Raw genomic sequence first — 11,231 nt, forward strand, 5'->3', positions numbered from 1 at the left:
GAACCACCTTTATTTTATCTCAAGTTCTCTGCACAGTCCAAATTCTGGTTAGTAGCCATGCTCATCGAGGGGTGGGCTTTGGTGTTTGCAGATGAACAGCTGCCTCTTTGCAGTTCACTACAGTGGGCACAAGCCCTCAGAGGATTTTAAGGATGTTTAAGCCATTAAACATTTCAATCTCTCACAGTCAATCAATATAATCTAGTAATTAGGAACAATCTATCACAAGAATTAACAGTTCTGTAATGACCTCTACTTTATTTGACCCCTCAGAAAAAAGGGAATGGAAGCTGTGTGATATTCTCACAGTAGGGCAAATAACTGGTTTTTATGATACAAGAGCCACTGTGTTAATTATGCATCAACTGACTAAGGGAATGCTTATGCCATGGAAGAAGATATTAAAATTCCCTGTTAAATTTAGAAATAACTGTAGGAGACAGGCATTAACACATTTTGTGTTTGCAGACTGATAAAAATTATAGGAATGTACTCATGTATTTGTAATATAATGTGAAAAGATTTTTTTGTCTTAATAATTTAAATATGAAGAAAAATAGTGAAACCTATGATCTAACTTTTCAACTTGAAATTAAAAGAAGCTAAAGAGAAAGTTACTTTTCTTAGTTGTAAATAATTGAATGTAAGACACTTTTCTGAAATCTAGGCTAGCTGTAAGATCTGTCTAAAAAGCTAGAAAATTATATCATCTTAACTGAAAAATATTTTATATTTTCAACACCAAAGCTCTCCAGTTAATAGTTTTCTTTGTCAGATTTTTGCCCTCCAGGCTGCTTGCGCAGGCCTGGGCTTTGCAAGGTATCCTGACTGCACAGAGCACCTCAATGAATCAAGTACATAAGAAGAGGTATGAACCGCATTAATGACTGCTTCAGAACATGCTACCACTTCAAAGTGCAGACAACTTTGCTTTCCCTCCCACACCAGATGACATATCATAAAGCAAAACTGAAAAACACTATTGATGAAAGCACCATTTTATATCTCTACAATTTTTTTACCCATTAATTTACTTTTATTCCTGGGGGACAGCTGCCTAGATCACAGTCCTCCCCAGAAACAGTGCTGTCATGACTTCAAAAGTAGTCAGGAAGCTTTGAACTTTAGAAACAGTTATTTCCTTCTTCAGATACCATGAACAAAGATTAAAGAAATAATAAATTATTAGAATTTATAGCACTTATTATAGTCTTATAAAAAAATAAGAATTTTTCAAGCATGGAATACAACAGCAAAACCAAGTTGATTTACATACAGACATACCCAACAATGGACTTCTAATTACATGTACACAAACACATCCACAATGCTATGTTTCAATGCTTTCTCCATCTTCTTTCTGCTCTGGGCGACACAGCTCATCAGGAAGGGGAAAACTCACCATCTACCTGGGTACCCTGACATAGTATTTAATCTCTTCTTAAATTCTCCACTTTTCCTTTCCTGTCTTAAAGACCTGCCAACACATATGAATATGAGCAAAAGCTAAGGCAAAGTTATATGTTTGTCAAAGCAATGCTGCTTCTCCAAAATGCCTTCTCACCATGAATGGGAATCATTGCCCTCAACAAACTGCTACGATTCAGCTATTAAAATTATTAGAGAGATGCCTCTGCCTGAATTAAAGTGCAAACAAGACCATAGGCTGAAATCAATAGTATAGATTTTATTTAACAGTAAATGTGAGGTAGAGAGACAAAGAGATAGAAAGGAAGAGAAAAAGAGGAGTGGGGTAGACAGATTGGAAAATGGAAAATATCACCACTCCACAGATCCCAATTGGCATCCTGCTGATACTTTTCTTCTGATCTTCTTGGTGGTGAGGGTCCTGCGGAACACAGAGTTCAATGGATTAATACTATGCTTGGGCCAGTTTGGCCAGGTAGGGCAGGGGGCAGGTTTGACATTTTGCAGCAGACTCTGCATCTGTTGTATCGCATGCATCACGAGCAGTACACTGCTGCAAGGCCTCAGGAATGAGTCTGGGGGCAGTGTTTCAGGGTCTTTGATGATTTGTGACACCTCCTCAGCTGCCTCTCGTGAATTTTCCACGTGTATGTGGCCTTCTCATGGGGGAAAGGAGGGTTACAACTGACAACTCACACAAATGGATTTGCATTCTGCAGTGACTTCCTCTTTTTGTTTCCCTTGAGAGTGGGATTCATTAGTCTTGTTTTGACTGTCTGAATGGTGAGGATCTATGCTAATCATCTAGATCTGTTGGAAGACAGCAGGAGAAAATGAACTTCTATCAGGAATTGGTTCAGGTGAGAAAGATAGCTATGTAAGACCTATATCCACTGACTGAGGAAACCTGCTTAGGTCATTGGTGGCTGACTTGGGTTAGACAGTCTTTTTGGTCGCTAAAGTTAAGGGAGATAGATTCCATCCTAAATATAGATTTTGTCACTTAATGCTACGTTAAACAGTCTGTGGTTGGATGTGCAGGAGCTCGAAGCCATTACCTGTGTGATCAGCCACATGCTTGACTCCAGTGGCACAAAGAGGAGTTTGTTGCTTTGTCAAAAATGAATCTATATTTGACAGTACCATCATAGCTACCGTTTGTGTTCAAGGACACTTTGCATTAGAGTCAGTTGTACATTAATGTCAAACCCCAGACTACCATCCCATGGAAGTAGGGATAAATGGATTCATGGACCTTGTTTTTCAGCTCTTTTAGGGAAAACTAAGGAAGACTTATCAGGTAATTTCTCCATTTGTAATCAATCCAATTCGTACTGCTGAACCAAGGATATAAACAAAGAATGCAATTATAATTGTTATTTAATCATAGAATCATTTAGGTTAGAAAAGAACTTTAAGATCATCAAGGCAAACTCTTAAGCCAATACTGCCAAGCCCACGACTAAACCATACCTCTAGGTTCCACATGACACACCTTTTAAATCTCTCCAAGGATGGTGACTGCACCATTTCCCTAGGCAGCCCATTCCAGTTTTTGTTTGTACCTTGAACTACACTTGTTTGGATGGTTTTGAACTTGTAAGGCACTCCAATTGTGCAAGTAAAATTTTGTCCACTCTCAAGGAGACAGGAAAAATTGCATAAATACATTTTTAAGATGGACAAAATCCTGACACTCTTCATTGTTGACTTGTGCTTCCATACTTCATTAACACTGAAGGATTCAGTGAGGCTCCTTGGATATATTCAGCCTTTAAACGCTGTCATAAATTAAAAAGTAACTGCTCTTCCTTGAGAGCTTACACATGCCTTTCCATAATTTCATCCTTATCTGGCTTAGTTTAGAGATACCTCACTGATACTGGCCAGACCTTGGGAAAAGTCAAGACAATCCATAATTAGATACAAGGAAGGAGAAAGGGAAGCTGGTTATCCTACTAAGAGCAACAGAATGGCAAGCCATGGGTATTTTTATTTTCACTGCCTGTCTCACAAAGGTTTCAAAGGAAAGACAGCAGGACTGTGTGGTACCTTACAAGGCACAGCCTCAGGATATGTGAGAAATGCTTCAGATTTGCTTTCTTTTTAATTTGGGAGAGAAAATAAAACTTTTCAAGGATGTGTACCTTTTCATTCTCTTCCCCACCCACATCAGTACTTAGTCTTGTCATTCTCAAGGGTGAGCAGCTTTAACGATTTGATTTACATTTTTGCATTTTGATGTCACCCACTGAAATAACAGAAGAACCATGTCAAGCTCAAGTGTGTGAAATGAATGAATGCAGTAAAAGCAGAGTTCTCTGCCTCTAAAGCACTAACTTGTGGAATTCAGGGGTTGTCTGTCCTTCTTGTTGGGCTGCCAGATGAGGGAACGTTTAATACTTTTGTGCTTTGCTTTGCTCACCTGAGCAATGCTTATGTCCTTTGCAATTGCATTAAGCTCCAACAGAGATACCTCCATTCAAGAGATGTCACCTATAGTTTAAATTCCTTCTGTAAGATTCCACCTTAGCTATATTATCTTAATTTCCTTGTCTTGTTTTTTACCAACATACAGTATTGGATCCTTCCACAATTTAATACACAGAAGAAAATATTCTCTTGTAATTTTGCCTTAAATTTGTACTCGAGGTCTGCACAATTTACCCCATTCCTGGTGTCCTTGAATCAGTATTGCTTTGGTATCAAACTCAAAGCAAAGCGCCAGGAAACCAACTTATTTTATGAGGAACCTCTTATCACAAACAAGCTTGATTTGTTTTTTCCCAATTTCCCTTAATATAGGCAGCAGCTACAATTTCTCATGAGTTTCATGAACCTGAAAGAATCTGTAGGACTTCTTCCAGAAGGCAAAGACATATCCAAAGAAAGCATCAAAGTCTATCTCAGTTTGTTTTTATCTAGCACAGAGCCAAGTTTCTAGTTAATATAAGTAAGTGGTAAGTTTCTGTTGAGTCCAATGATGCCAGGATTTTGCCTATATAGCTCAGAATTATGTCTCAAAGTGTTCCTTCCAGCCACCAGAAGTGTGAAAGAGTGATTCAAATGTCCACTTACAAAGTTGCTTCACAATGAATTAGTTACTATAAAATCTCTTCTACATGAATAAAAAGGAACCATTCCATACTATTGAAAGCTTTTCCTTTCTTTTGGTGTGCAAATACATTCAGAAATATACATAAATTTCATTATTTTCTGAAATAAGATTACTTTTTGGAAAACAATTTTTGCAGTTTTCAGTGATTTATTTCACAGAATGAGTCAGGTTGGAAGGAACCACTTTGGGTCATCTGGTCCAACCTCCTTGCTCAAGCAGGATCATCCCAGAGCACAGGACACAGGCTTGTGACCAGATGGTTCTCGAATATCTCCAGTGAGGAAGAATCTACACCCTCTCTGAGCAATCTGTTCCAGTGTGTGGTCACCCACATGATAATGCTTTTCCTCGTGTTCAGGTGGAATTTCCTGGGCATCAATTTCTGCCTGTTGTTTCTGGTCCTATTGCTTGGCATCACTCAGAAGGGCCTGGCTCCATCCTCTGAACACTCTCCCTTCCAATATTTATAGACACTGATGAAGTCCCACCTCAGCTGTCTCACCACAATGCTGAATAGGGCCGGTTCACTCAGCCTTTTCTTGTAATAGAGGAACTCCAGGTCCTTAACCACTTTTGCAGCCTTCCTCTGGACTTGCTCCAGGAGATCCATGTTTCTTTTGTACTGAGGAGCCCCCAGAAGGACACATTACTCCAAATCCAGCCTCCCTTCACCTTAACTCACACTGTTGTCATTAGGATGAAAAAATATATACACAGAGAGGTTTAAAATTACCTATTTCTAACAAAGCCAATTTTAACTGAGTTGGAACTAACTATGCAAAAGATCTTGTACCAGATCCACTGCTAAAAATACAGCAGATAAAAGAGTCAAAGTGAAATCACGCACATTTTTTGGTGTTTAGACAGACAACAGATTTTTCTAAGTCTCTTTGGAAAGGGTAACCAATCTGAATTGTAAAAATATACAGTTTATCTTTTTTACCTGATTAATAATTTCAACTCCTGGAAAATGAGTCAGAGGTTTGTCCTGTATCTAGATTCCCTGAATCTTGCATATTAATTTCTTCCTCAGGTATATTTAAGGATGAATCCTTCAAACTGCTGTCCTGTGGCATGGTGCTCTACTGGCACTTCTCTTATTACTGCGAGCAAGTCCTATAAATGTTCTATAATCCTTTCTTCTTCAGAAAAAAGCAGGAAGTTAAATTGTGTTTGGGAAAGCCACAAAGTGTAGGCTGAGCTCTAAAGAATGTTCATAGGGGCAGAGCATCCTCACAGTGGTACCACCAGAGGTGGGATTTCGAACAGGATGTTTACCTTACTAGAAACCAGTAATCACTTTTTGGATTTAATATTCAATTATGAAAAAATGTAAAGCAATGACTGGGTCTTCCCTATCCTGTACAGAGAATTCTGCCTGGCAAAATTAATCTGAAGTTAAAGCTCTTGTCTTGCCCAGGTGAATTCTGCATCTAATTGTTGGTGGTTATGAAACCATTGTTCAAAATGGCATGAATAATTCAAAACATACATTTGTTTGCAGCAAGAAGAGTAGAAGCAAGTTTCCCAATTGCTTTTGCAATTTTCCATGAAGCATACCTGACTTTGTTAGGAGATAACATAAGGAGATAAGTTTTACTGTCTCTGAATTTTCAGTTCCCTTTTATATCTGGAATGAGATTTCCATACCACCAGACCCAGAAGGGTGCTGCTACAAGGCTTGAGGTTTAAAACTGGAAATTCTGAATTAGCTTGATTATATCATTTCTGGTTTCAGAGGTGGAGCTATGCTACTTTATTTTTCTAGGTGAAGCTGTAGTACCAACCATGGAAGAAGCCTCTTCGAACTTTACTGAGTATAGCCTCAGTGTCAGCCTGACAAGGTATCTCCAATATGCAGATACCTGAATTCTCCAAGAAATCCAAACCAAAGTTCTCCTGATGTAACTCTGTATCCTGATGTGGGAGGGAGAAACAGCGAAGAATTCTTTTACCGCCTTGGGAGCAGAGCTGGCAGTAATCGCTTGCTCACTTCCTAATCAGCTAAGAATAGACCCCCTTATGTAAGGTGAGTAAAGAAGTGGAAAGACATACATTAAATACATTCTGGGAGCAAGGTGTATGTCAGACAAGGCTGCAAAAAGCTAAACTTTGTTTCCCTGTAGTCTTCTGAGAATGTACATTAAAAGCATGCTACAGGCAGCCCTGAAACTTGTCCAGAAACAATTTACAGCATCTCAGCCCACAGGGAGAGAAGAGAGTGAAGACTAAAGTCTCTGCACTGCACAAAGACAGGCTGACTCTGAGTATATCGTACTAAAAATAAATAAAAATAAAGCTGTACTAAGTAAGACAGTACTTCAAAATTTTTTTTTTTTTTACCAGTAAAAACTAGAATTGCTTGCAGAACATCAATGTGATTAGAATAGATATTCTCTGCACAGGTGCAGCAAATAGCCTGTGATTTCCTGAATCAAGCAAAAAGAATGAAGGCTGGATAAAAATTAGATAGTCTTCAATGAGGTTTTCCATTATGAGGGAGATTTGATAATGTAAAAACCTGTATTCATTATATGAAACAGGAAAAAAAAAGTAATTGAGTGGCCATAATAATTTTATTATTGGACAAAAAAAAATAGGAAACATTAAATCAATTTTGTAAATGTTGTCATTTTTTACCAACCTCAATACTTCTTTGTTACCCATTTAGGATGAGAACAAAGATACATAAATTTAGACCATCAGTTTGTCATCACATTATTTTTCAAGGGATGTGAGGTGTTCTGTCAGGTCTTTCATTCTGCCACTTTTCTACTGATTAAGATTCACTTTCTTTCAAATTGTATTCTCATATTTGAAGCCTTTTCAATGAGAGGAATGAAATAAGGGACTCCCCTCTGCTTTTCCTAAAATAATGTTCAGGAGCAAAGGAATGGAAATCTTGGTTGTGAGGTATATGCAAATATAGTTGTGAATTCATTCATTGCTCTGTGAAGCTGAGGTGTATATCCTCCATGGATATATTTTTCTATAAATTTTGGAAATGATAAACATTTGTCCTTTTTTTCTTGTCTACTTCTTAGCTTTTTATTAAATATTTATTGAAATGAGGACCTAAGGATCCATTTCACAAATAGATTTTCTTTTGACTTCTTTCATGGTCATTTGAATTTTTTTGAGCGAAGACTTTGGCTCACTAGAAACTAGTCTGCAGGTTAGAATTTAATTTTCCGTAACTCTGATGTACTTCAAGTGCTGAAGCTGTCTTATGATCTTAATATCTATCCTCTTTTTTTTTTATATGCTTATCATATAATCAGAAGTAATGGTCCAAATTCAAATTTGTTGAAGACACATTTCTAGTAAGTGTAGCATTACTATAAAATACACTGATTATATTTACCTCATTCTCAAGCATCAGATACAATTTTTTACTAATGATTTTAGAGTTTGTAAGATAAAATGCAAAAGATAGGAAGGCAATGAAAGAGATAATGATACTTATACTGAGGCTGAGTGGGCATATAAATAATTTTAAAAAATATGGCATACACAGGAGATCTTTCAGTCAGAGTCTGATCTTTTCAGGCAGGGTTCTGGTGAATTTATTTTTAATCTATTTGGCTTTTTAATTCAGGCTTGAGTGCTGTTTATCTAATTTCATGCAATTAGCAGAGGTGCTTATGTTAGGATTATGACCACCCTAGGCTCTTTTAATAGTCAATGGGAAAAATGAATACCTCTAGACTACATTTTAGCTCATCAGACTTCCCAGTTTTCCTTTAAATATGCCTCTTCCTCTGTCTTCCCAGCAATGGAGGGGGGTCTGAGGAAACAATAATCCTGTCTCTTCAGTGCATTACTGCAGTGGAATTATCCCAGGCTCCTCATAGAGGTGGGAGCTTGTCCAGGCTTGATGGAAGGTGTCCAAGAATAACATCAGAGTAAAAGTCTAAAGTCTAAAATTTCCTTGGAAGAAATAACTTTATTTCAGTCTGTGATTTGTGCATACACCATTTTAAAAACCATTCCTGAGTCAGAAAAGCCCTATGTTATATTGTAATTATTTTTTTGGTAATTAATAAAGTTGAAAATCACCATTGCCGCATTTCTTCTCTTTACCACGTTTCATGGCACATTTGGCATTTGACTGCAGTGTAAATATCCAGTAGTGTCAGTCTAATGGTAAGATAATAGCTATAAATATTACAAAGTAAATAGAGCCAGTATGAGTAACTTTATAGCAATTCTTAGACCAAGTAATCTTTTTATCAAGTTGCTGGAACCTGCAATTATCTCACCACCTTTTCCCTCACTTCATTTCTGTTTTATCAAGGAAGGAATTCAAAATCACCTTCTCAACTTCTAAATTTTTCATGGTCTCTTTACACTTTTGCTACTTGCTCCCCCAATGTCTCACTCTGTTGGTGAAAACCCAGTCTATTTTGTCTTCTCCATCTGACTGCACACATCAGGATGAGACAGTGATTTCTCTAACTTGTCACATTAACATTTGCAAATGCAAACATTTGCATTTTTGTTTCTTATTTTTAGGTAACCATTCAAGTGTAAATAAATTACTGCTCAAGTTCATGCTCTGAGGAGACAGAAATCCATTAAGGATGTTTCCTGTTATAATAAGAGGATAAATAGTGTTGTGTAGAGACTTCTGCACTTTGACAAGAAAAGACTAGCCCTTTCCTAATGTGATTCCTTCTAGTGTGGGCATTGAAACCATTTTAATTTTTGTCAGATCTTTATCTAGGACTTTCACATCTAACTGCCAGGAAATAAAACTGTCTCTGTCCTACTTCCACCTGTTAATACATTTCTCTTTTATCTGTTTGTGCCACACTTTTTTTCACTAATATTTTGCCTCATATGTTCTTGTCTTTTCTGCACCTTATCTGATAGATAGGTGTCTGATACCTGAAGAAAACTATTCGATAATTAAAAATAAACAAACAAACAAAACTAACAAGAAAACCAAACCAAGCCAGAAAGAAAATATAAATAAAGCACCCCACACTGAAATTCCCAGAAAACCACTTTCCTCCCCCAAAACAGCCTTTTCATTAGTGGTTATTCTCATTTTGTATTTTCCCTACCTGCCCCATGATGTTCATCCAGATTTCTCTCTGCTCCAGTTTGTATAAAATGGTCGTGCAATCCGACTGCTCCTTGCAAGAAAAAAAGGTACTGTAAAAATCCACAGAAAATAGGTATAGAAGCTGAGCAGGACAACCCCAATTCATCTCTTTTTGAGTCTCTGCACCCAGTACTAATTCTAACTGTTTCTACAGAACCAGAAAGATTTAAGCTATGGGAAGGGCTTAAGTCCTTTCAAAAACCAGCAAAAACAAATTAATTGAAGAAATACACTTGCAATTTTCTATGGCTGATGTAAGACTGATCCCAAGCATTTAATTCAAGAAATATCAAATTAACTCATATTCAATTTTTTATCATTTTATCAATTTTCTCTTACAGCAATTTTGGTGTCTTTTGGAATGGACAGATTTTGGTCTCTGTAAGATTAATTTCTCTCTACAATAACACTAATTAAAATATTAATCCATATTGGAGTTCTGCACTCCACATTAGAGTCTCCTTTGCTTTTTACGGCAAGCTGTTTGTGACTACTTGGGTATCTGACAGAGTTTGCACTTTCACAAATTTGAAATTCATTCCCCTGACATGAGTCATACATATTTTTTTCAGCTCAGTTGGTCTTACTCATCTCTCATCTGGTCGATGGATAAATTAGTAATAGGTCATGATAGAAGTTGGAAAAGCCATTAAGAGCAGAAATTTACATCCCGTGATTAAGATTCAGGAAAAATAAGTGAATTGTGGTCAAAGAATTAAGTAGGAAAAAAATTTAGCCTCTACAATGAAATTTTTATCCTTCCAGTATTGCTTTTAGCATTGCTTTTGCAGGTAGTATCTCAGAAGATGGAGATAGATTTTCCTTCTAATTTACTTTTGAATATATTGTCATATTAAAGAAAAATGTACAGAAGAAGATTGTGGGCTTCACTAGCTTTGCAGTGGTGCACAAAACTCTCTAAACCTGCAACAAACGTTCCCAGCAGCAGTTAATATTAGTCATGGTGGCCTCCTGGCAAGTAAAACTCCAGATGGACTCCTTTTGCAACTGCACAGCTAACAAATCCTGACATTTGTTTCACTCACACATCCCATACAAGTTTTTTCCTTCAAAATGCCATGTAGCTTTTTTCTACTTTTCTCAAGCAATGAAATGGTTTCAAGTATAAAGATATTGAAACAAGCTGCTGATCCCATTATACCAATATTTAAATGCTGCTATTTGAATCACAGTCTGAAGCTGATTTGGTTGATTTCCACACCTTTGGTCCCAAGAGGTATTGTAATGAAACAACTTCACTTTCTCTGTCAGTGAGGGTTGTTGGAAACAGATTTCAGAAGGAATCACCTCCTTTGTGCTGCAGTTGAAGAGAAATGTTGAACTAGGGTCAGATAAGTGATCAGACAAGAAAGACAAGAAAGAGCTAAAGAAGAAGCTAAAAACCATCTCCTCTCTTGCCATGGCAGAGAATTGCAGTCAGCCAAGAGGGAATGGACACAGTTCCACAGTAGTTTAACTCTGGGTTTAACACAGGTATCTTTCTGTATGGGGAGCTACCAGCACACAAGTACCGCTCGATCAATATTGGGAACACCAGCAGTGCCTGAGGAATGC

The 11,231-nt window shown here is 37.3% G+C and overlaps 1 long non-coding RNA gene across 1 annotated transcript; it reads right to left on the bottom strand.

Moving 5' to 3' along the window:
• Positions 1 to 1,672: 1,672 nt before the first annotated feature.
• LOC111928383 (uncharacterized) lies at positions 1,673 to 10,136 on the bottom strand. The gene is made up of 3 exons (XR_002864078.2): positions 9,996 to 10,136; positions 9,616 to 9,687; positions 1,673 to 1,849 (listed from the first exon to the last, which is right to left on the bottom strand). It is a non-coding gene; the product is annotated as an uncharacterized LOC111928383 (long non-coding RNA).
• Positions 10,137 to 11,231: the final 1,095 nt, after the last annotated feature.

This window comes from Cyanistes caeruleus, chromosome 5, assembly GCF_971803275.1.
Source record: "Cyanistes caeruleus chromosome 5, bCyaCae1.hap1.1, whole genome shotgun sequence".
In the NCBI taxonomy this organism is placed as follows: domain Eukaryota; kingdom Metazoa; phylum Chordata; class Aves; order Passeriformes; family Paridae; genus Cyanistes; species Cyanistes caeruleus.